The following is a 20,632-nucleotide window of genomic DNA, read 5'->3' as shown; positions in this document are numbered from 1 at the left end:
GGCACGCACAATGAAATAAATGACGGGAGGGGGAAGAAAGGAGAAGGAGTTTATGTAATTGCTGCGCAAAATTAAACAGGTGTGATCATACCAGCACTAATGCACCGGATCCCATCAGAACTCCGCAGTTAAGTGTGCTTGGGCGAGAGTAGTACTCGGATGGGTGACCTCTTGGGAAGTCCTCGTGTCGCACTAATTTTTTTTTCAGACGGGTCGTTCGACGTTACGCGCGACTGGAAGTAGGGTCCACTGGTTTATACGCAAATGTGAGTCAATAAGCAGGGGCATTTTAATCGATATTAGAACGAGAATGAGAGGTGAAGTGTTAACGCACAAGGAAACAAATGATGGGAGGGGGAAGAAAGGAGAAGGAGTGTATATATTTGCAGCGCGAAATTAAACAGGTGCGATCATACCAGCACTAAAGCCCCGGATCCCATTAGAACTCCGCAGTTAAGTGCACTTGGGCGAGAGTAGTACTCGGATGGGTGACCACTTGGGAAGCCCTCGTGTTGTACCTATTTTTTTTCGGATGGGTTGTTCGACGTTACGCGCGAATGGAATTATAAACCGCTGGTTCATTTGCAAAGGTGAGTCACGGATCCGGGGCATATTACTTGATATTAGAACGAGAAAGAGAGATGTAGAGTGCACGCACAAGGAAACAAATGACGAAAGGGGGGATGGGAGGAGAAAGAGTGTATGTATTTGTAGTGCAGAATGAAACATGAGGGATCATACCAGCACTAATGCAACGGATTCTATCAGAACTCCGCAGTTAAGGGTGCTTGGGCGAGAAAAGTACTCGGATGGGTGACCTCATGCCAAGTCTTTATATTTCACCCATTTTCCTTGTAGGTCCTCGTGTTGCACCCATCTTTTTACAGATGATTCTTTCTACGTTACGCGCGACTTGATTTATGGTCCGCAGGTTTATTCGTAAATGTGAGTCACGGCGCCGTGGCATTTTACTTGATATTAGAACGAGTACGGGAGGTACAGTGCGCACGCACAAGGAAACAAATGACGGGAGGGGGAAGAAAGGAGAAGGAGTTTATGTATTTGCAGAGCGAAATTAAACGGATGCGATCATACCAGCACTAATGCACTGGATCCCATCAGAACTCTGCAGTTAAGTGTGCTTGGGCGAGTGTAGTACTCGCATGGGTGACCTCTTGGGAAGTCCTCGTATCGCAACAATTTTTTTTCAGATGGGTCGTTCGACGTTACGCGCGACTGGAACTATGGTCCGTTGGTTTATACGCAAATGTGAGTCAAGAATCAGGGGCATTTTAATCGATATTATAAAGAGAAGGAGAGGTGCAGTGTGAACGCACAAGGAAACAAATGATGGGAGGTGGGGAGGGAAGAACGAGTGTATGTATTTTCAGCACGAAATTAAACATGTGCGGTCACACCAGCACAAATGCACCGGATCCCATCAGAACTACGCAGTTATGTGTGCTTTGGCGAAAGTAGTACAATGATGGGTTACCTCCTGGGAAGTTCTCGTGTTGCACCCATTTTTTTTTTAGATGTGCCGTTCGACGTTACGCGCGACTTTAATTATAGTCCGCAGATTTATTCACAAATGTGAGTCACGGTGCCGTGGCATTTTACCTAATATTTGAACGAGAACGAGAGGTGCAGTGCGCAGGCACAAGGAAACAAATGACGGGAGGGGGAAGAAATGAGAAGGAGTGTATGTATTTGCAGCGCGAAATGAAACAGGTGCGATCATACCAGCACTAATGCAACGGATTCTATCAGAACTCCGTAGGTAAGGGTGCGTAGGCGAGAGTAGTACTAGCATGGGTTACCTCCTGCGAAGTCCTTATATTTCACCCATTTTCTTGTGAAGTCCTCGTGTTACACCAATTTTTTTGCAGATGATTCTTTCGACGTTACGCGCGACTTGTTTTATGGTCCTCAGGTTTATTCGCAAATGTGAGTCACGGCGCTGTAGCATTTTACTTGATATTAGAACGAGAACGAGAGGTGCAGTGCGCACGCACAAGGAAACAAATGACGGGGAGGGGAAGAAAGGGGAATGAGTTTATGAATTTGTAGCGCGAAATTAAATAGCTGCGATCATACCAGCACTAATGCACCGGATCCCATCAGAACTCTGCACTTAAGTGTGCTTGGGCGAGATTAGTACTCGGATGGGTGACCTCCTGGGAAGTCCTCGTGTCGCACCAATTTTTTTTCAGACGGGTCGTTCGACGCTACGCGCGTCTGGAACTAGGGTCCGCTGGTTTATACCCAAATGTGACTCAAGAAGCAGGAGCATTTTAATCTATATTAGAACGAGAAGGAGAGATGAAGTGTGAACGCACAAGGAAACAAATGACGGAGGGGGAAGAAAGGAGAATGAGTGTATGTATTTGCAGCGCGAACTTAAACAGGTGCGATCATACCGGCACTAAAGCCCCGGATCCCATCAGAACTCCGCAGTTAGGTGTGCTTGGGCGAGAGTTGTACTCGGATGGGTGACCACTTGGGAAGCCCTCGTGTTGCACCTTTTTTTTCTCGGATGGGTTGTTCGACGTTACGCGCGAATGGAATTATAAACCGCTGGTTCATTTACAAAGGTGAGTCACGGTGCCGGGGCATATTACTTGATATTAGAACGAGAAAGAGAGATGCAGAGTGCACGCACAAGGAAACAAATGACGGGAGGGGGGATGGGAGGAGAAAGAGTGTATGTATTTGCAGTGCAGAATGAAACATGAGGGATCATACCAGCACTAATGCAACGAATTCTATCAGAACTCCGCAGTTAAGGGTGCTTGGGCGAGAAAAGTACTCGGATGGGTGACCTCCTGCGAAGTCCTTATATTTCACCCATTTTCTTGGGAGGTACTCGTGTTGCACCCATCTTTTTGCAGATGATTCTTTGGACGTTACGCGCGACTTGATTTATGGTCCGCAGGTTTAGTTGCAAATGTGAGTCACGGCGCCGTGGCATTTTACTTGATATTAGAATGAGTACGGGAGGTGCAGTGCGCACGCACAAGGAAACAAATGACGGGAGGATGAAGAAAAGGGAAGGAGTGTATGTATTTAAAGCGCAAAATTAAACAAGTGGCATCATACCAACACTAATGCACTGGATCCCATCAGAACTCTGCAGTAAAGCGTGCTTGGGCGAGAGTAGTACTCGGATGGGTGACCTCATGGGAAGTCCTCGTGTCGCACCAATTTTTTTTCAGACGGGTCGTTCGACGTTACGCGCGACTGGAACTATGGTCCGCTAGTTTATACGCAAATGTGAGTCAAGAATCAGGGGCATTTTAATCGATATTAGAACGAGAAGGAGAGGTGCAGTGTGAACGCACAAGGAAACAAATGATGGGAGGAAGCGAGGGAAGAAGGAGTGTATGTATTTTCAGCACGAAATTAAACAGGTGCGGTCACACCAGCACGAATGCACCGGATCCCATCAGAACTCCGCAGTTAAGTGTGGTTTGGCGAAAGTAGTACAATGATGGGTTACCTCTTGGGAAGTTCTCGTGTTGCACCCATTTTCTTTTTTTCAGATGTGCCGTTCGACGTTACGCGCGACTTTAATTATGGTCCACAGATTTATTCGCAAATGTGAGTCACGGCGCCGTGGCATTTTACTTTATATTTGAACGTGAACGAGAGGTGCAGTGCGCACGCACAAGGAAACAAATGACGGGAAGGGGAAGAAAGGATAAGGAGTTTATGTATTTGAAGCGCAAAATTAAACAGGTGCGATCATACCAGCACTATTGCACCGGATCCCATCAGAACTCCGCAGTTAAGTGTGCTTGGGCGAGAGTAGTACTCGGATTGGAGACCTCCTGGGAAGTCCTCGTGTCGCACTAATTTTTTTTTCAGACGGGTCGTTCGACGTTACGCGCGACTTTAATTATGGTCCGCAGATTCATTCGCAAATGTGAGTCACGACGCCGTGGCATTTTACTTGATATTTGAACGAGAACGAGAGGTGCAGTGCGCACGCACAAGGAAACAAATGACGGGAGGGGGAAGAAAAGAGAAGGAGTGTATGTATTTGCAGCGCGAAATTAAACAGGTGCGATCCTACCAGCACTAAAGCTCCGGATCCCATCAGAACTCCGTAGTTAAGTGTGCTTGGGCGAGAGTAGTACTCGGATGTGTGACCACCTGGGAAGCTCTCGTGTTGCTCCTATTTTTTTTCGGATGGGTTGTTCGACGTTACGCGCGAATGGAATTATAAAACGCTGGTTCATTTGCAAAGGTGAGTCACGGTGCCGGGGCATATTACTTGATATTAGAACGAGAAAGAGAGATGCAGAGTGCACGCACAAGGAAACAAATGACGGGAGGGGGGATGGAAGGAGAAAGAGTTTATGTATTTGCAACGCAAAATTAAACGGGTGCGATCATACGAGCACTAATGCACCGGATCCCATCAGAACTCCGCAGTTAATTGTGTTTGTGCGAGAGTAGTACTCGGATGGGTGACCTCCTGGGAAGTCCTCGTGTCGCACTAATTTTTTTTTCAGACGGGTCGTTCGACGTTAAGCGCGACTGGAACGAGGGTCCACTGGTTTATACGCAAATGTGAGTCAAGAAGCAGGGGCATTTTAATCAATATTAGAACGAGAAGGGGAGATGCAGAGTGCACGCACAAGTAAACAAATGACGGGAGGGGGGATGGAGGGAGAAAAAGTGTATGTATTTGCAGCGCAGAATGAAACATGAGCAATCATACCAGCACCAATGCAACGGATTCTATCAGAACTCCGCAAGTTAAGGGTGCTTGGGCGAGAGTAGCACTAGGATGGGTGACCTCATGCGAAGTCCTTATATTTCACCCTTTTTCTTAGGAAGTCCTCGTGTTGCACCCATTTTTTTGCAGATGATTCTTTCGACGATACGCGCGACTTGAATTATGGTCCTCAGGTTTATTCGCAAATGTGAGTCACGGCACCGTAGCATTTTACTTGATATTAGAACGAGTACGGGAGGTGCAGTGCGCACGCACAAGGAAACAAATGACGGGAAGGGGAAGAAAGGAGAAGGAGTTTATGTATTTGCAGCACAAAATTAAACTAGTGCGATCATACTAGCACTAATGCACCGGATCCCACCTGAACTCCGCAGTTAAGTGTGCTCGGGCGAGAGTAGTACTCGGATGGGTGACCTCCTGGGAAGTCCTCGTGTCGCACCAATTTTTTTTCAGACGGGTCGTTCGACGTTACGCGCGACTGTAACTGGGGTCCGGTCGTTTATACGCAATTGTGAGTCAAGAAGCAAGGGCATTTTAATCGATATTAGAACGAGAAGGAGAGGTGCTGTGTGAACGCACAAGGAAACAATTGATGAGAGGGGGAGGGAAGGAGAAGGAGTGTATGTATTTTCAGCACGAAATGAAACAGGTGCGATCATACCAGCACTAATGCAACGGATTCTATCAGAACTCCGTAGGTAAGGGTGCTTGGGCGAGAGTAGTACAAGCATGGGTTACCTCCTGCGAAGTCCTTATATTTCACCCATTTTCTTGTGAAGTCCTCGTGTTGCACTCATTTTTTTGCAAATGATTCTTTCGACGTTACGCGCGACTTGAATTATGGTCCTCAGGTTTATTCGCAAATGTGAGTCACGGCGCTGTAGAATTTTACTTGATATTAGAACGAGAACGGGAGGTGCAGTGCGCACGCACAAGGAAACAAATGACGGGAGGGGGAAGAAAGGGGAATGAGTTTATGTATTTACAGCGCAAAATTAAACAGCTGCGATCATACCAGCACTAATGCACCAGATCCCATCAGAACTCCGCATTTAAGTGTGTTTGGGCGAGAGTAGTACTCGGATGGGTGACCTCCTAGGAAGTCCTCGAGTCGCACTAATTTTTTTTTTCAGATGGGTCGTTCGACGTTACGCGCGACTGGAACTATGGTCCACTGGTTTATACGCAAATGTGAGTCAAGAAGCAGGGGCATTTTAATAAATATTAGAACGAGAAAGAGAGATGGAGAGTGCACGCACAAGGAAACAAATGACGGGAGGGGGGATGGAGGGAGAAAAAATGTATGTATTTGAAGCGCATAATGAAACATAAGCAATCATACCAACACCAATGCAACGGATTCTATCAGAACTCCGCAAGTTAAGGATGCTTGGGCGAGAGTAGCACTAGGATGGGTGACCTCCTGCGAAGTCCTTATATTTCACCCATTTTCTTAGGAAGTTCTCGTGTTGCACCCAGTTTTTTCAGATGATTCTTTCGACGATACGCGCGACTTGAATTATGGTCCTCAGGTTTATTCGCAAATGTGAGTCACGGCACCGTAGCATTTTACTTGATATTAAAACGGGAACGGGAGGTGCAGTGCGCACGCACAAGGAAAGAAATGACGGGAGGGGGAAGAAAGGGGAATGAGTTTATGTATTTGCAGTGCAAAATTAAAAAGGTGGGATCATACCAGCACTAATGCACCGGATACCCTCAGAACTCCGCAGTGAAGTGTGCTTGGACGAGATTAGTACTCGGATGGGTGACCTCCTGGGAAGTCCTCGTGTCGCACCAATTTTTTTTCAGATGGGTCGTTCGACGTTACGCGCGTCTGGAACTAGGGTCTGCTGGTTTATACGCAAATGTGAGTCAAGAAGCAGGGGCATTTTAATCGATATTAGAACGAGAATGAGAGGTGAAGTGTGAACGCACAAGGAAACAAATGACGGGAGGGGGAAGAAAGGAGAAGGAGTGTATGTATTTGCAGTGCGAAATTAAACAGGTGCGATCATACCAGCACTAAAGCTTGGCATCCCATCAGAGCTCCGCAGTTAAGTGTGTTTGGGCGAGAGTAGTACTCGGATGGGTGACCACTTGGGAAGCCCTCGTGTTGCACCTATTTTATTTCGGATGGGTTGTTTGACGTTACACGCGAATGGAATTATACATACACTCCTTAATCGATATTAGAACGAGAAGGAGAGGTGCAGTGTGAATGCCAAAGGAAAAAATGTATGGGAGGGGGGGAGGGAAGAAGGAATGTATGTATTTTCAGCATGAAATTAAACAGGTGCGGTCATACCAGCACTAATGCATCGGATTCTATCAGAACTCCGTAGGTAAGGGTGCTTGGGCGAGAATAGTACTAGCATGGGTTACCTCCTGCGAAGTCGTTATATTTCACCCATTTTCTTGTGAAGTCCTCGTGTTGCACCCATTTTTTTGCAGATGATTCTTTCGACGTTACGCGCGACTTGAATTATGGTCCTCAGGTCTATTCGCAAATGTGAGTCACGACACCGTCGTATTTTACATGATATTAGAACGAGCACAGGAGGTGCAGTGCGCACGCACAAGGAAACAAATGACGGGAAGGGGAAGAAAGGAGAAGGAGTTTATGTATTTGCAGCGCGAAATTAAACGGGTGCGATCATACCAGCACTAATGCACTGGATCCCATCAGAACTCTGCAGTTAAGTGTGCTTGGGCGAGAGTAGTACTCGAATGGGTGACCTCTTGGGAAATCCTTGTGTTGCACAAATTTTTTTTCAGACAGGTCGTTCGACGTTACGCGCGACTGGAACTATGGTCCACTGGTTTATACGCAAATGTGAGTCAAGAATCAGGGGTATTTTAATCGATATTAGAATGAGAAGGAGAGGTGCAGTGTGAACGCACAAGGAAACAAATGATGGGAGGGGGGGAGGGAAGAAGGAGTGTATGTATTTTCAGCACGAAATTAAACAGGTGCGGTCACACCAGCACAAATGCACCGGATCCCATCAGAACTCCGCAGTTAAGTGTGCTTTGGTGAAAGTTGTACAATGATGGATTACCTCCAGGGAAGTTCTCGTGTTGCACCCATTTTCTTTTTTTCAGATGTACCGTTCGACGTTACGCGCGACTTTAATTATGGTCCGCAGATTTATTCGCAAATGTGAGTCACGGCGCTGTGGTATTTTACTTGATATTTAAACGAGAATGAGAGGTGCAGTGCGCACGCACAAGGAAACAAATGACGGGAGGGGGAAGAAAGGAGAAGAAGTTTATGTATTTGCAGCGCGAAATTAAATGGGTGCGATCATACCAGCACTAATGCACCGGATCCCATCAGAACTCCGCAGTTAAGTGTGCTTGGGCGAGAGTAGTACTTGGATGGGTGACCTCCTGGGAAGTCCTCATGTCGCACTAATTTTTTTTTTCAGACGGGTTGTTCAACGTTACGCGCGACTGGAACTATAATCCGCTGGTTTATACGCAAATGTGAGTCAAGAATCTGGGCCATTTTAATCGATATTAGAACGAGAAGGAGAGGTGCAGTGTGAATGCACAAGGAAACAAATGATGGGAGGGGGGGAGGGAAGAAGGAATGTATGTATTTTCAGCCCGAAATTAAACAGGTGCGGTCACACCAGCACAAATGCACCGGATCCCATCAGAACTCCGCAGTTAAGTGTGCGTTGACGAAAGTAGTACATTGATGGGTTACCTCCTGGAAAGTTCTCTTGTTGCACCCATTTTCTTTTTTTTCAGATGTGCCGTTCGACGTTACGCGCAACTTTAATTATGGTCCACAGATTTTTTCGCAAATGTGAGTCACGGCGCTCTGGCATTTTACTTGATATTTGAACGAGAACGAGAGGTGCAGTGCGCACGCACAAGGAAACAAATGACGGGAGGGGGAAGAACGGAGAAGTAGTTTATGTATTTGCAGCGCGAACTTAAAAGGGTGCGATCAAACCAGCACTAATGCACCGGATCCCATCAGAACTCCGCAGTTAAGTGTGCTTGGGCGAGATTAGTACTCGGATGGTTGACCTCCTGGGAAGTCCTCGTGTCGCACAAATTTTTTTTCAGACTGGTCGTTCGATGTTACGCGCGTCTGGAATTAGGGTCCGCTGGTTTATACGCAAATGTGAGTCAAGAAGCAGGAGCATTTTAATCGATATTAGAACGAGAATGAGAGGTGAAGTGTGAACGCACAAGGAAACAAATGACGGGAGGGGGGATGGGAGGAGAAAGAGTGTATGTATTTGCAGTGCAGAATGAAACATGAGGGATCATACCAGCACTAATGCAATGGATTCTATCAAAACTCCGCAGTTAAAGTTGCTTGGGCGAGAAAAGTACTCGGATGGGTGACCTCCTGGGAAGTCCTTATATTTCAGCCATTTTCTTGGGAGGTCCTCGTGTTGCACCCATCTTTTTGCAGATGATTCTTTCGACGTTACGCGCGACTTGATTTATGGTCCGCAGATTTATTCGCTAATGTGAGTCACGGCGCCGTGGCATTTTACTTGATATTAGAACGAGAACGGGAGCTGCAGTGCGCACGCACAAGGAAACAAATGACGGGAGGGGGAAGAAAGGGGAATGAGTTTATGTATTTGCAGCGGGAAATTAAACAGGTGCGATCACACCAGCAGTAATGCACCGGATCCCATCAGAACTCCGCAGTAATGTGTGCTTGGGCGAGATTAGTGCTCGGATGGGTGACCTCCTGGGAAGTCCTCGTGTCGCACCAATTTTTTTTCAGACAGGCCGTTCGACGTTACGCGCGTCTGGAACTAGGGTCCGCTGGTTTATACGCAAATGTGAGTCAAGAAGCAGGGGCATTTTAATCGATATTAGAACGAGAATGAGAGGTGAGGTGTGAACGCACAAGGAAACAAATGACCGGAGCGGGAAGAAAGGAGAAGGAGTGTATGTATTTGCAGCGCGAAATTAAAGAGGTGCGATCATACCAGCACTAAAGCCCCGGATCCCATCAGAATTCCGCACTTAAGTGTGCTTGGGCGAGAGTATTACTCGGATGGGTGACAACTTGGGAAGCCCTCGTGTTGCACCTATTTTTTTCGGATGGGTTGTTCGACGTTACGCGCGATTGGAATTATAAACCGCTGGTTCATTTGCAAAGGTGAGTCACGGTGCCGGGGCATATTACTTGATATTAGAACGAGAAAGAGAGATGCAGAGTTCACGCACAAGGAAACAAATGACGTGAGGGGGGAAGGGAGGAGAAGGAGTTTATGTATTTGCAGTGCAGAATGAAACAGGTGCGATCATACCAGCACTAATGCAACCGATCCCATCATAACTCCGCAGTTAAGTGTGTTTGGGCGAGAGTAGTACTCGGATGGGTGACCACTTGAGAAGTTCTCGTGTTGCACCCATTTTCTTTGGAGGTCCTCGTGTTGCACCTATCTTTTTGCAGATGATTCTTTCGACGTTACGCGCGACTTGATTTATGGTCCGCAGGTTTATTCGCAAATGTGAGTCACGGCACCGTGGCATTTTACTTTATATTAGAACGAGTACGGGAGGTGCAGTGCGCACGCACAAGGAAACAAATGACGGGAGGAGGCAGAAAAGAGAAGGAGTGTAAGTATTTGAAGCGCAAAATTAAACAAGTGGCATCATATCAGCACTGATGCACTGGATCCCATCAGAACTCTGCAGCTAAGTGTGCTTAGGCGAGAGTAGTACTCGGATGGGTGACCTCTTGGGAAGTCCTCGTATCGCAATAATTTTTTTTAGATGGGTCGTTCGACGTTACGCGCAACTGGAACTATGGTCCGCTGGTTTATACGCAAATTTGAGTCAAGAATCAGGGGCATTTTAATCGATATTAGAACGAGAAGGAGAGGTGCAGTGTGAACGCACAAGGAAACAAATGATGGGTGGGGGGGAGGGAAGAAGGAGTGTTTGTATTTTCAGCACGAAATTAAACAGGTGCGGTCACACCAGCACAAATGCACCGGATCCCATCAGAACTCCGCAGTTAAGTGTGTTTTGGCGAAAGTAGTACAATGATGGGTTACCTCCTGGGAAGTTCTCGTGTTGCACCCATTTTCTTTTTTTCAGATGTGCCGTTGGACGTTACGCGCGACTTGAAGCGCAGAATGAAACATGAGAGATCATACCAGCACAAATGCAACGGATTCTATCAGAACTCCGCAGTTAAGGGTGCTTGGGCGAGAAAAGTACTCGGATGGGTGACCTCATGCGAAGTCCTTATATTTCACCCATTTTCTTGTGAAGTCCTCGTGTTGCACCCATTTTTTTGCAGATGATTCTTTCGACGTTACGCGCGACTTGAATTATGGTCCTCAGGTTTATTCGCAAATATGAGTCACGGTGCTGTAGCATTTTACTTGATATTAGGACGAGAACGGGAGGTGCAGTGCGCACGCACAAGGAAACAAATGACGCGAGGGGGAAGAAAGGGGAATGAGTTTATGTATTTGCAGCGCGAAATTAAACAGGTGGGATCATACCAGCACTAATGCACCGGATCCCATCAGAACTCCGTAGTGAAGTGTGCTTGGGCGAGATTAGTACTCGGATGGGCGACCTCCTGGGAAGTCCTTGTGTCGCACAAATTTCTTTTCAGATGGGTTGTTGACGTTACGCGCGTCTGGAGCTAGGGTCCGCTGGTCTATACGCAAAAGTGAGTCAAGAAGCAGGGGTATTTTAATCGATATTAGAACGAGAATGAGAGGTGAAGTGTGAACGCACAAGGAAACAAATGACGGGAGGGGGAAGAAAGGAGAAGGAGTGTATGTATTTGGAGCGCAAAATTAAACAAGTGGCATCATACCAGCACTGATGCACTGGATCCCATCAGAACTAGGATGGGTGACCTCTTGGGAAGTCCTCGTATCGCAACAATTTTTTTTAGATGGGTCGTTCGACGTTACGCGCGACTGGAACTATGGTCCGCTGGTTTATACGCAAATGTGAGTCAAGAATCAGGGGCATTTTAATCGATATTAGAACGAGAAGGAGAGGTGCAGTGTGAACGCACAAGGAAACAATTGATGGGAGGGGGAGGGAAGGAGAAAAAGTGTATGTATTTGTAGCGCAGAATGAAACAGGTGCTATCATACCAGCACTAATGCGACGGATTCTATCAGAACTCCGTAGGTAAGGGTGCTTGGGCGAGAGTAGTACTAGCATGGGTTACCTCCTGTGAAGTCCTTATATTTCACCCATTTTCTTGCGAAGTCTTCGTGTTGTACCAATTTTTTTGTAGATGATTCTTTCGACGTTACGCGCGACTTGAATTATGGTTCTCAGGTTTATTCGCAAATGTGAGTCACGACGCTGTAGCATTTTACTTGATATTAGAACGAGAACAGGAGGGGTAGCGCGCACGCACAAGGAAACAAATGATGGGAGGGGGAAGAAAAGAGAAGGAGTGTATGTATTTGCAGTGCGAAACTAAACAGGTGCGATCATACCAGCACTAAAGCCCCGGATCCCATCAGAACTCCGCAGTTAAGTGTGCTTGGGCGAGATTAGTACTCGGATGGTTGACCTCCTGGGAAGTCCTCGTGTCGCACAAATTTTTTTTCAGACTGGTCGTTCGATGTTTCGCGCGTCTGGAGTTAGGGTCCGCTGGTTTATACGCAAATGTGAGTCAAGAAGCAGGAACATTTTAATCGATATTAGAACGAGAATGAGAGGTGAAGTGTGAACGCACAAGGAAACAAATGACGGGAGGGGGAAGAAAGGAGGAGTGTATGTATTTGCAGCGCGAAATTAAAGAGGTGCGATCATAGCAGCACTAAAGCCCCGGATCCCATCAGAACTCCGCAGTTAAGTGTGCTTGGGCGAGAGTAGTACTCGGATGGGTGACCACCTGGGAAGCTCTCGTGTTGCACCAATTTTTTTTCGGATGGGTTGTTCGACGTTACGCGCGAATGGAATTATAAACCGCTGGTTCACTTGCAAAGGTGAGTCACGGTGCCGGAGCATATTACTTGATATTAGAACGAGAAAGAGAGATGCAGAGTGCACGCACAAGGAAACAAATGACGGGAGGGTGGATGGGAGGAGAAAGAGTGTATGTATTTGCAGTGCAGAATGAAACATGAGGGATCATACCAGCACTAATGCAACGGATTCTATCAGAACTCCGCAGTTAAGGGTGCTTGGGCGAGAAAAGTACTCGGATGGGTGACCTCATGCGAAGTCCTTATATTTAACCTATTTTCTTGGGAGGTCCTCGTGTTGCACCCATCTTTTTGCAGATGATTCTTTCGACGTTACGCGTGACTTGATTTATGGTCCGCAGGTTTATTCGCAAATGTGAGTCACGGCGCCGTGGCATTTTACTTGATATTAGAACGAGTACGGGAGGTGCAGTGCGCACGCACAAGGAAACAAATGACGGGAGGAGGAGGAAAAGAGAAGGAGTGTATGTATTTGAAGCGCAAAATTAAACTAGTGGCATCATACCAACACTAATGCACATGATCCCATCAGAACTCTGCAGTTAAGCGTGCTTGGGCGAGAGTAGTACTCGGATGGATGACCTCTTGTGAAGTCCTAGTATCGCAATAATTTTTTTTCAAATGGGTCGTTCGACGTTACGCGCGACTGGAACTATAGTCCGCTGGTTTATACGCAAATGTGAGTCAAGAATCAGGGGCATTTTAATCGATATTAGAACGAGAATGAGAGGTGTAGTGTGAACGCACAAGGAAACAAATGACTGGAGGGGGAAGAAAGGAGGAGTGTATGTATTTGCAACGCGAAATTAAAGAGGTGCGATCATAGCAGCACTAAAGCCCCGGATGGGTGACCACCTGGGAAGCCCTCGTGTTGCACCTATTTTTTTTCGGATGGGTTGTTCGACGTTACACGCGAATGGAATTATAAACTGCTGGTTCATTTGCAAAGGTGAGTCACGGTGCCGGGGCATATTACTTTCTATTAGAACGAGAAAGAGAGATGCAGAGTGCACGCACAAGGAAACAAATGACGGGAGGGGGAAGAAAGGTGAAGGAGTTTATGTATTTACAGCGCGAAATTAAACAGGTGCGATCATACCAACACTAATGCACCGGATCCCATCAGAACTCCGCAGTCAAGTGTGCTTGGGCGAGAGTAGTACTCAAATGGGTGACCTCCTGGGAAGTCCTCGTGTCGCATTAATTTTTTTTTCAGACGGGTCGGTTGACGTTACGCGCGACTAGAACTAGGGTCCACTTGTTTATACTCAAATGTGAGTCAAGAAACAGGGGCATTTTAATCGATATTAAAACGAAAAGGAGAGATGCAGAGTGCACGCACAAGGAAACAAATGACGGGAGGGGGGTTGGAGGGAGAAAAAGTGTATGTATTTGCAGCGCAGAATGAAACATGAGCAATCATACCAGCACCAATGCAACGGATTCTATCAGAACTCCGCAAGTTAAGGGTGCTAGGGCGAGAGTAGCACTAGGATGGGTGACCTCCTGCGAAGTCCTTATATTTCACCCATTTTCTTAGGAAGTCCTCGTGTTGCACCCATTTTTTTGCAGATGATTCTTTCGACGATACGCGCGACTTGAATTATGGTCCTCAGGTTTATTCACAAATGTGAGTCATGGCACCTTAGCATTTTACTTGATATTAGAACGAGCACGGGAGGTGCAGTGCGCACGCACAAGGAAACAAATGACGGGAGGGGAAAGAAAGGAGAAGGTGTTTATGTATTTGCAGCGCGGAATTAAACGGGTGCGATCATACCAGCACTAATGCGCCGGATCCCATCAGAACTCCGCAGTTAAGTGTGCTTGGGCGAGAGTAGTACTCGGATTGGTGACCTCCTAGGAAGTCCTCGTGTCGCACAAATTTTTTTTCAGACGGGTCGTTCGACGTTACGCGCGTCTAGAACTAGGGTCCGCTGGTTTATACGCAAATGTGAGTCAAGAAGTAGGGGCATTTTAATCGAGATTAGAACGAGAAGGAGAGATGGAGTGTAAACGCACAAGGAAACAAATGACGGAGGGGGAAGAAAGGAGGAGTGTATGTATTTGCAGCGCAAAATTAAACAGGTGCGATCATACCAGCACTAAAGCCCCGGATCCCATCAGAACTCCGCAGTTAGGTGTGCTTGGGCGAGAGTAGTAATCGGATGGGTGACCACTTGGGAAGCCCTCGTGTTGCACCTTTTTTTTCTCGGATGGGTTGTTCGATGTTACGCGCGAATGGAATTATAAACCGCTGGTTCATTTGCAAAGGTGAGTCACGGTGCCGGGGCATATTACTTGATATTAGAACGAGAAAGAGAGATGTAGAGTGCACGCACAAGGAAACAAATAACGGGAGGGGGGATAGGAGGAGAAAGAGTGTATGTATTTGCACTGCAGAATGAAACATGAGGGATCATACTAGCACTAATGCAACGGATTCTATCAGAACTCCGCAGTTAAGGGTACTTGGGCGAGAAAAGTACTCGGATGGGTGACTTCCTGCGAATTCCTTATATTTCACCCATTTTCTTGGGGTCCTCGTGTTGCACCCATCTTTTTGCAGATGATTCTTTTGACGTTATGCGCGACTTGATTTATGGTCCGCATGTTTATTCGCAAATGTGAGTCACGGCGTCGTGGCATTTTACTTGATATTAGAACGAGTACGGGAGGTGCAGTGCGCACTCACAAGTAAACAAATTACGGGAGGAGGAAGAAAAGGGAAGGAGTGTATGTATTTGAAGCGCAAAATTAAACAAGTGGCATCATACCAGCACTAATGCACTGGATCCCATCAGAACTCTGCAGTTAAGCGTGCTTGGGCGAGATTAGTACTCGGATGGTTCATCAGAATTCTTTTGACGTTACGCGCGACTTGATTTATGGTCCGCAGGTTTATTCGCAAATGTGAGTCACGGCGTCGTGGCATTTTACTTGATATTAGAACGAGTACGGGAGGTGCAGAGTGCACACACAAGGAAACAAGTGACGGGAGGGGGGATGGAGGGAGAAAAAGTGTATGTATTTGCAGCGCAGAATGAAACATGAGCAATCATACCAGCACCAATGCAACGGATTCTTTCAGAACTCCGCAAGTTAAGGGTGCTTGGACGAGAGTAGCACTAGGATGGGTGACCTCCTGCGAAGTCCTTATATTTCACCCATTTTCTTAGGAAGTCCTCGTGTTGCACCCATTTTTTTGCAGATGATTCTTTCGACGATACGCGCGACTTGAATTATGGTCCTCAGGTTTATTCGCAAATGTGAGTCACAACACCGTAGCATTTTAGTTGATATTAGAACGAGCACGGGCGGTGCAGTGCGCACCCACAAGGAAACAAATGACGGGAGGGGAAAGAAAGGAGAAGGAGTTTATGTATTTGCAGCGCGGAATTAAACGGGTGCGATCATACCAGCACTAATGCGCCGGATCCCATCAAAACTCTGCAGTTAAGTGTGCTTGGGCGAGAGTAGTACTCGGATGGGTGACCTCCTGGAAAGTCCTCGTGTCGCACTAATTTTTTTTCAGACGGATCGTTCGACGTTACGCGAGTCTGGAACTAGGGTCCGCTGGTTTATACGCAAATGTGAGTCAAGAAGCAGGGGCATTTTAATCGATATTAGAACGAGAAGTAGAGATGAAGTGTGAACGCACAAGGAAACAAATGACGGAGGGGGAAGAAAGGAGAAGGAGTGTATGTATTTGCAGCGCGGAATTAAACAGGTGCGATCATACCAGCACTAAAGCCTCGGATCCCATCAGAACTCCGCAGTTAGGTGTTCTTGGGCGAGAGTAGTACTCGGATGGGTGACCACTTGGCAAGCCCTCGTGTTGCACCTTTTTTTTCTCTGATGGGTTGTTCGACGTTACGCGCGATTGGAATTATAAATCGCTGGTTCATTTGCAAAGGTGAGTCACGGTGCCGGGGCATATTACTTGATATTATAACGAGAAAGAGAGGTGCAGAGTCCATGCACAGGGAATCAAATGACGGGTTAGGGGATGGGAGGAGAAAGAGTGTATGTATTTGCAGTGCAGAATGATACATGAGGGATCATGCCAGCATTAATGCAACGGATTCTACCAGAACTCCGCAGTTAAGGGTGCTTGGGCGAGAAAAGTACTCGGATGGGTGACCTCCTGCGAATTCCATATATTTCACCCATTTTCTTGGGAGGTCCTCGTGTTGCACCCATCTTTTTGCAGATGATTCTTTTGACGTTACGCGCGACTTGATTTATGGTCCGCAGGTTTATTCGCAAATGTGAGTCACGGCGCCGTGGCATTTTACTTTATATTAGAACGAGTACGGGAGGTGCAGTGCGCACGCACAAGGAAACAAATAACGGGAGGAGGAAGAAAAGAGAAGGAGTGTATGTATTTGAAGCGCAAAATTAAACAAGTGGCATCATACCAGCACTAATGTACTGATCCCATCAGAACTCAGCAGTTAAGGGTGCTTTGGCGAAAGTAGTACAATGATGGGTTACCTCCTGGGAAGTTCTCGTGTTGCACCCATTTTTTTTTTTCAGATGTGCCGGTCGACGTTATGCGCGACTTTAATTATGGTCCGCAGATTTATTCGCAAATGTGAGTCACGGTGCCGTGCCATTTTACTTGATATTTGAACGAGAACGAGAGGTGCAGTGCGCACGCACAAGGAAACAAATGACGGGAGGGGAAAGAAAGGAGATGGAGTTTATGTATTTGCAGCGCGAAATTAAACTGGTGCGATCATACCAGCACTAATGCAACGGATTCTATCAGAACTACGTATGTAAGGGTGCTTGGGCGAGAGTAGTACTAGCATGGGTTATCTCCTGCGAAGTCCTTATATTTCACCCATCTTCTTGTGAAGTCCTCGTGTTGTACTCATTTTTTTGCAGATGATTCTTTCGACGTTACGCGCGACTTGAATTATGGTCCTCAAGTTTATTCGCAAATGTGAGTCACGGCGCTGTAGCTATTTATTTGATATTAGAACGAGAACAGGAGGTGCAGTGCGTACGCACAAGGAAACAAATGACGGGAGGGGGAAGAAAGGGGAATGAATTTATGTATTTGCAGCGCAAAATTAAGCAGGTGCGATAATACCAGCACTAATGCACCGGATCCCATCAGAACTCCGCAATGAAGTGTGCTTGGGCGACATTAGTACTCGGATGGGTGACCTCCTGGGAAGTCCTCGTGTCGCACCAATTTTTTTTCAGACAGGTCGTTCGACGTTACGCGCGTTGGAACTAGGGTCCGCTGGTTTATACGCAAATATGAGTCAAGAAGTAGGGGCATTTTAATCGATATTAGAACGAGAATGAGAGGTGAAGTGTGAACGCACAAGGAAACAAATGAGAAGGAGTGTATGTATTTGCAGCACGAAATTAAACAGGTGCGATCATACCAGCACTAAAGCTCCGGATCCCATCAGAACCTCGCAATTAAGTGTTGGGCGAGAGTAGAACTCGGATGGGTCACCACCTGGGAAGCCCTCATGTTGCACCTATTTTTTTTTCGGATGGGTTGTTCGACGTTACGCGCGAATGGAATTATAAACCGCTAGTTCATTTGCAAAGGTGAGTCACGGTGCCGGGGCATATTACTTGATATTAGAAAGAGAAAGAGAGATGCAGAGTGCACGCACAAGGAAACAAATGACGGGAGGGGGGTTGGAAGGAGAAAGAGTGTATGTATTTGCAGTGCAGAATGAAACATGAGGGATCATACCTGCACAAATGCAACGGATTCTATCAGAACTCCGCAGTTAAGGGTACTTGGGCGAGAAAAGTACTCGGATGGGTGACCTCATGCGAAGTCCTTATATTTCACCCATTTTCTTAGGAAGTCCTTGTGTTGCACCCATTTTTTTGCAGATGATTCTTTCGACGATACGCGCGACTTGAATTATGGTCCTCAGGTTTATTCGCAAATGTGAGTCACGGCACCGTAGCATTTTACTTTATATTAGAAGGAGCACGGGAGGTGCAGTGCGCACGCACAAGGAAAAAAATGACGGGAGGGGGAAGAAAGGGGAATGAGTTTATGGATTTGCAGCGCAAAATTAAACAGGTGCGATCATACCAGCACGAATGCACCGGATCCCATCAGAACTCCGCAGTTAAGTGTGCTTTGGTGAAAGTAGTACAATTATGAGTTACCCCGTGGGAAGTTCTCGTGTTGCACCCATTTTCTTTTTTTCAGATGTGTCGTTCAACGTTACGCACGACTTTAATTATGGTCCGCAGATTTATTCGCAAATGTGAGTCACGGCGCCGTGGCATTGTACTTGATATTTGAACGAGAACGAGAGGTGCAGTGCGCACGCACAAGGAAAAAAATGACGGGAGGGGGAAGAAAGGAGAATGAGTTTATGTATTTGCAGCGCGAAATTAAACAGGTGCGATCATACCAGCAATAATACACCGGATCCCATCAGAACTCCGCAGTTAAATGTGCTTGGGCGAGAGTAGTACTCGGATGGGTGACCTCCTGGGAAGTCCTCGTGTCGCACTAATTTTTTTTCCAGACGGGTGGTTCGATGTTACGCGCTACTGGAACTAGGGTCCACTGGTTTATACGCAAATGTGAGTCAAGAAGCAGGGGCATTTTAATCGATATTAGTACGAGAAGGAGAGATGCAGAGTGCACGCACAAGGAAACAAATGATGGGAGGGGGGATGGAGGGAGAAAAAGTGTATGTATTTGTAGCACAGAATGAAACATGAGCAATCATACCAGCACCAATGCAACAGATTCTATCAAAACTCCACAAGTTAAGGGTGCTTAGGCGATAGTAGCACTAGGATGGGTGACCTCCTGCGAAGTCCTTATATTTCACCCATTTTTTTGCAGATAATTCTTTCGACGATACGCACGACTTGAATTATGGTCCTCAGGTTTATTCGCAAATGTGAATCACGGCACCATAGCATTTTGCTTGATATTAGAACGAGCACGGTAGGTGCAGTGCGCACGCACAAGGAAACAAATGACGGGAGGGGGAAGAAAGGAGAAGGAGTTTATGTATTTGCAGCGCGGAATTAAACGGGTGCGATCATACCAACACTAATGCACCGGATCCCATCAGAACTCCGCAGTTAAGTGTGCTTGGGCGAGAGTAGTACTCGGATGGGTGACCTCCTGCGAAGTCCTCGTGTCGCACCAATTTTTTTTCAAATGAGTCGTTCGACGTTACGCGCGACTGGAACTAGGTTCCGCTGGTTTATACGCAAATGTGAGTCAAGAAGCAGGGGCATTTTAATCGATATTAGAACGAGAAGGAGCGGTGCAGTGTGAACGCACAAGGAAACAATTGATGGGTGGGGGAGGGAAGAAGAAGGAGTGTATGTATTTTCAGCACGAAATGAAACAGGTGCGATGATACCAGCACTAATGCAACGGATTCTATCAGAACTCCGTAGGTAAGGGTGCTTGGGCGAGAGTAGTACTAGCATGGGTTACCTCCTGCGAAGTCCTTATATTTCACCCATTTTCTTGTGAAGTTCTCGTGTTGCACCCATTTTTTTGCAGATGATTCTTTCGACGTTACGCGCGACTTGAATTTTGGTCCTCAGGTTTATTCGCAAATGTGAGTCAGGTCGCCGTGGCATTTTACTTTATATTAGAACGAGTACGGGAGGTGCAGTGCGCACGCACAAGGAAACAAATGACGGGAGGAGGCAGAAAAGAGAAGGAGTGTAAGTATTTGAAGCGCAAAATTAAACAAGTGGCATCATATCAGCACTGATGCACTGGATCCCATCAGAACTCTGCAGCTAAGTTTGCTTGGGCGAGAGTAGTACTCGGATGGATGACCTCTTGGGAAGTCCTCGTATCGCAACAATTTTTTTTCAGATGGGTCGTTCGACGTTACGCGCGACTGGAACTATGGTCCGCTGGTTTATACGCAAATGTGAGTCAAGA

At 46.7% G+C, this 20,632-nt stretch overlaps 6 non-coding genes and 32 pseudogenes across 6 annotated transcripts; all 38 read left to right on the top strand.

Annotated features, from left to right (window-relative positions):
* The first annotated feature begins 77 nt into the window (after positions 1–77).
* LOC148259907 (5S ribosomal RNA) lies at positions 78–196 on the top strand. Its single transcript, XR_015821015.1, has one exon. It is a non-coding gene; the product is annotated as a 5S ribosomal RNA (ribosomal RNA).
* A 206-nt stretch (positions 197–402) lies between these two features.
* On the top strand, positions 403–521 carry LOC148259906 (5S ribosomal RNA; annotated as a pseudogene).
* A 560-nt stretch (positions 522–1,081) lies between these two features.
* Positions 1,082–1,200, top strand: LOC148259905 (5S ribosomal RNA; annotated as a pseudogene).
* A 204-nt stretch (positions 1,201–1,404) lies between these two features.
* On the top strand, positions 1,405–1,523 carry LOC148259904 (5S ribosomal RNA; annotated as a pseudogene).
* A 560-nt stretch (positions 1,524–2,083) lies between these two features.
* Positions 2,084–2,202, top strand: LOC148259903 (5S ribosomal RNA; annotated as a pseudogene).
* Positions 2,203–2,406: 204 nt separating this feature from the next.
* LOC148259902 (5S ribosomal RNA) lies at positions 2,407–2,525 on the top strand (annotated as a pseudogene).
* Positions 2,526–3,085: 560 nt separating this feature from the next.
* LOC148259901 (5S ribosomal RNA) lies at positions 3,086–3,204 on the top strand (annotated as a pseudogene).
* Positions 3,205–3,408: 204 nt separating this feature from the next.
* Positions 3,409–3,527, top strand: LOC148259900 (5S ribosomal RNA; annotated as a pseudogene).
* A 209-nt stretch (positions 3,528–3,736) lies between these two features.
* Positions 3,737–3,855, top strand: LOC148259899 (5S ribosomal RNA; annotated as a pseudogene).
* A 206-nt stretch (positions 3,856–4,061) lies between these two features.
* LOC148259898 (5S ribosomal RNA) lies at positions 4,062–4,180 on the top strand (annotated as a pseudogene).
* Positions 4,181–4,386: 206 nt separating this feature from the next.
* Positions 4,387–4,505, top strand: LOC148259897 (5S ribosomal RNA; annotated as a pseudogene).
* Positions 4,506–5,067: 562 nt separating this feature from the next.
* LOC148259896 (5S ribosomal RNA) lies at positions 5,068–5,186 on the top strand. The gene has a single exon (XR_015820551.1). It is a non-coding gene; the product is annotated as a 5S ribosomal RNA (ribosomal RNA).
* A 559-nt stretch (positions 5,187–5,745) lies between these two features.
* Positions 5,746–5,864, top strand: LOC148259895 (5S ribosomal RNA; annotated as a pseudogene).
* Positions 5,865–6,426: 562 nt separating this feature from the next.
* LOC148259894 (5S ribosomal RNA) lies at positions 6,427–6,545 on the top strand (annotated as a pseudogene).
* A 205-nt stretch (positions 6,546–6,750) lies between these two features.
* On the top strand, positions 6,751–6,869 carry LOC148259893 (5S ribosomal RNA; annotated as a pseudogene).
* Positions 6,870–7,392: 523 nt separating this feature from the next.
* LOC148259892 (5S ribosomal RNA) lies at positions 7,393–7,511 on the top strand (annotated as a pseudogene).
* A 204-nt stretch (positions 7,512–7,715) lies between these two features.
* On the top strand, positions 7,716–7,834 carry LOC148259891 (5S ribosomal RNA; annotated as a pseudogene).
* Positions 7,835–8,043: 209 nt separating this feature from the next.
* LOC148259890 (5S ribosomal RNA) lies at positions 8,044–8,162 on the top strand. Its single transcript, XR_015819994.1, has one exon. It is a non-coding gene; the product is annotated as a 5S ribosomal RNA (ribosomal RNA).
* A 206-nt stretch (positions 8,163–8,368) lies between these two features.
* LOC148259889 (5S ribosomal RNA) lies at positions 8,369–8,487 on the top strand (annotated as a pseudogene).
* A 210-nt stretch (positions 8,488–8,697) lies between these two features.
* LOC148259888 (5S ribosomal RNA) lies at positions 8,698–8,816 on the top strand (annotated as a pseudogene).
* A 560-nt stretch (positions 8,817–9,376) lies between these two features.
* On the top strand, positions 9,377–9,495 carry LOC148259887 (5S ribosomal RNA; annotated as a pseudogene).
* Positions 9,496–9,700: 205 nt separating this feature from the next.
* On the top strand, positions 9,701–9,819 carry LOC148259886 (5S ribosomal RNA; annotated as a pseudogene).
* A 205-nt stretch (positions 9,820–10,024) lies between these two features.
* LOC148259885 (5S ribosomal RNA) lies at positions 10,025–10,143 on the top strand (annotated as a pseudogene).
* Positions 10,144–10,379: 236 nt separating this feature from the next.
* LOC148259884 (5S ribosomal RNA) lies at positions 10,380–10,497 on the top strand (annotated as a pseudogene).
* Positions 10,498–10,700: 203 nt separating this feature from the next.
* Positions 10,701–10,819, top strand: LOC148259883 (5S ribosomal RNA; annotated as a pseudogene).
* A 414-nt stretch (positions 10,820–11,233) lies between these two features.
* LOC148259882 (5S ribosomal RNA) lies at positions 11,234–11,352 on the top strand (annotated as a pseudogene).
* An 847-nt stretch (positions 11,353–12,199) lies between these two features.
* On the top strand, positions 12,200–12,318 carry LOC148259881 (5S ribosomal RNA; annotated as a pseudogene).
* Positions 12,319–12,520: 202 nt separating this feature from the next.
* On the top strand, positions 12,521–12,639 carry LOC148259880 (5S ribosomal RNA). The gene has a single exon (XR_015820454.1). It is a non-coding gene; the product is annotated as a 5S ribosomal RNA (ribosomal RNA).
* A 1,154-nt stretch (positions 12,640–13,793) lies between these two features.
* Positions 13,794–13,912, top strand: LOC148259879 (5S ribosomal RNA; annotated as a pseudogene).
* Positions 13,913–14,474: 562 nt separating this feature from the next.
* Positions 14,475–14,593, top strand: LOC148259878 (5S ribosomal RNA; annotated as a pseudogene).
* A 201-nt stretch (positions 14,594–14,794) lies between these two features.
* Positions 14,795–14,913, top strand: LOC148259877 (5S ribosomal RNA; annotated as a pseudogene).
* Positions 14,914–16,113: 1,200 nt separating this feature from the next.
* Positions 16,114–16,232, top strand: LOC148259876 (5S ribosomal RNA; annotated as a pseudogene).
* Positions 16,233–16,436: 204 nt separating this feature from the next.
* On the top strand, positions 16,437–16,555 carry LOC148259875 (5S ribosomal RNA; annotated as a pseudogene).
* A 1,240-nt stretch (positions 16,556–17,795) lies between these two features.
* LOC148259874 (5S ribosomal RNA) lies at positions 17,796–17,914 on the top strand (annotated as a pseudogene).
* Positions 17,915–18,776: 862 nt separating this feature from the next.
* Positions 18,777–18,895, top strand: LOC148259873 (5S ribosomal RNA; annotated as a pseudogene).
* A 209-nt stretch (positions 18,896–19,104) lies between these two features.
* Positions 19,105–19,223, top strand: LOC148259872 (5S ribosomal RNA). The gene has a single exon (XR_015819974.1). It is a non-coding gene; the product is annotated as a 5S ribosomal RNA (ribosomal RNA).
* A 532-nt stretch (positions 19,224–19,755) lies between these two features.
* Positions 19,756–19,874, top strand: LOC148259871 (5S ribosomal RNA). The gene has a single exon (XR_015820290.1). It is a non-coding gene; the product is annotated as a 5S ribosomal RNA (ribosomal RNA).
* Positions 19,875–20,434: 560 nt separating this feature from the next.
* LOC148259870 (5S ribosomal RNA) lies at positions 20,435–20,552 on the top strand (annotated as a pseudogene).
* The last annotated feature ends 80 nt before the right edge of the window (positions 20,553–20,632 follow it).

The sequence above is a fragment of the Carica papaya genome, chromosome 5 (assembly GCF_054855325.1).
Source record: "Carica papaya isolate Zhongbai chromosome 5, ASM5485532v1, whole genome shotgun sequence".
Classification (NCBI taxonomy): domain Eukaryota; kingdom Viridiplantae; phylum Streptophyta; class Magnoliopsida; order Brassicales; family Caricaceae; genus Carica; species Carica papaya.
This window is presented reverse-complemented; position numbering and strand designations above follow the sequence as displayed.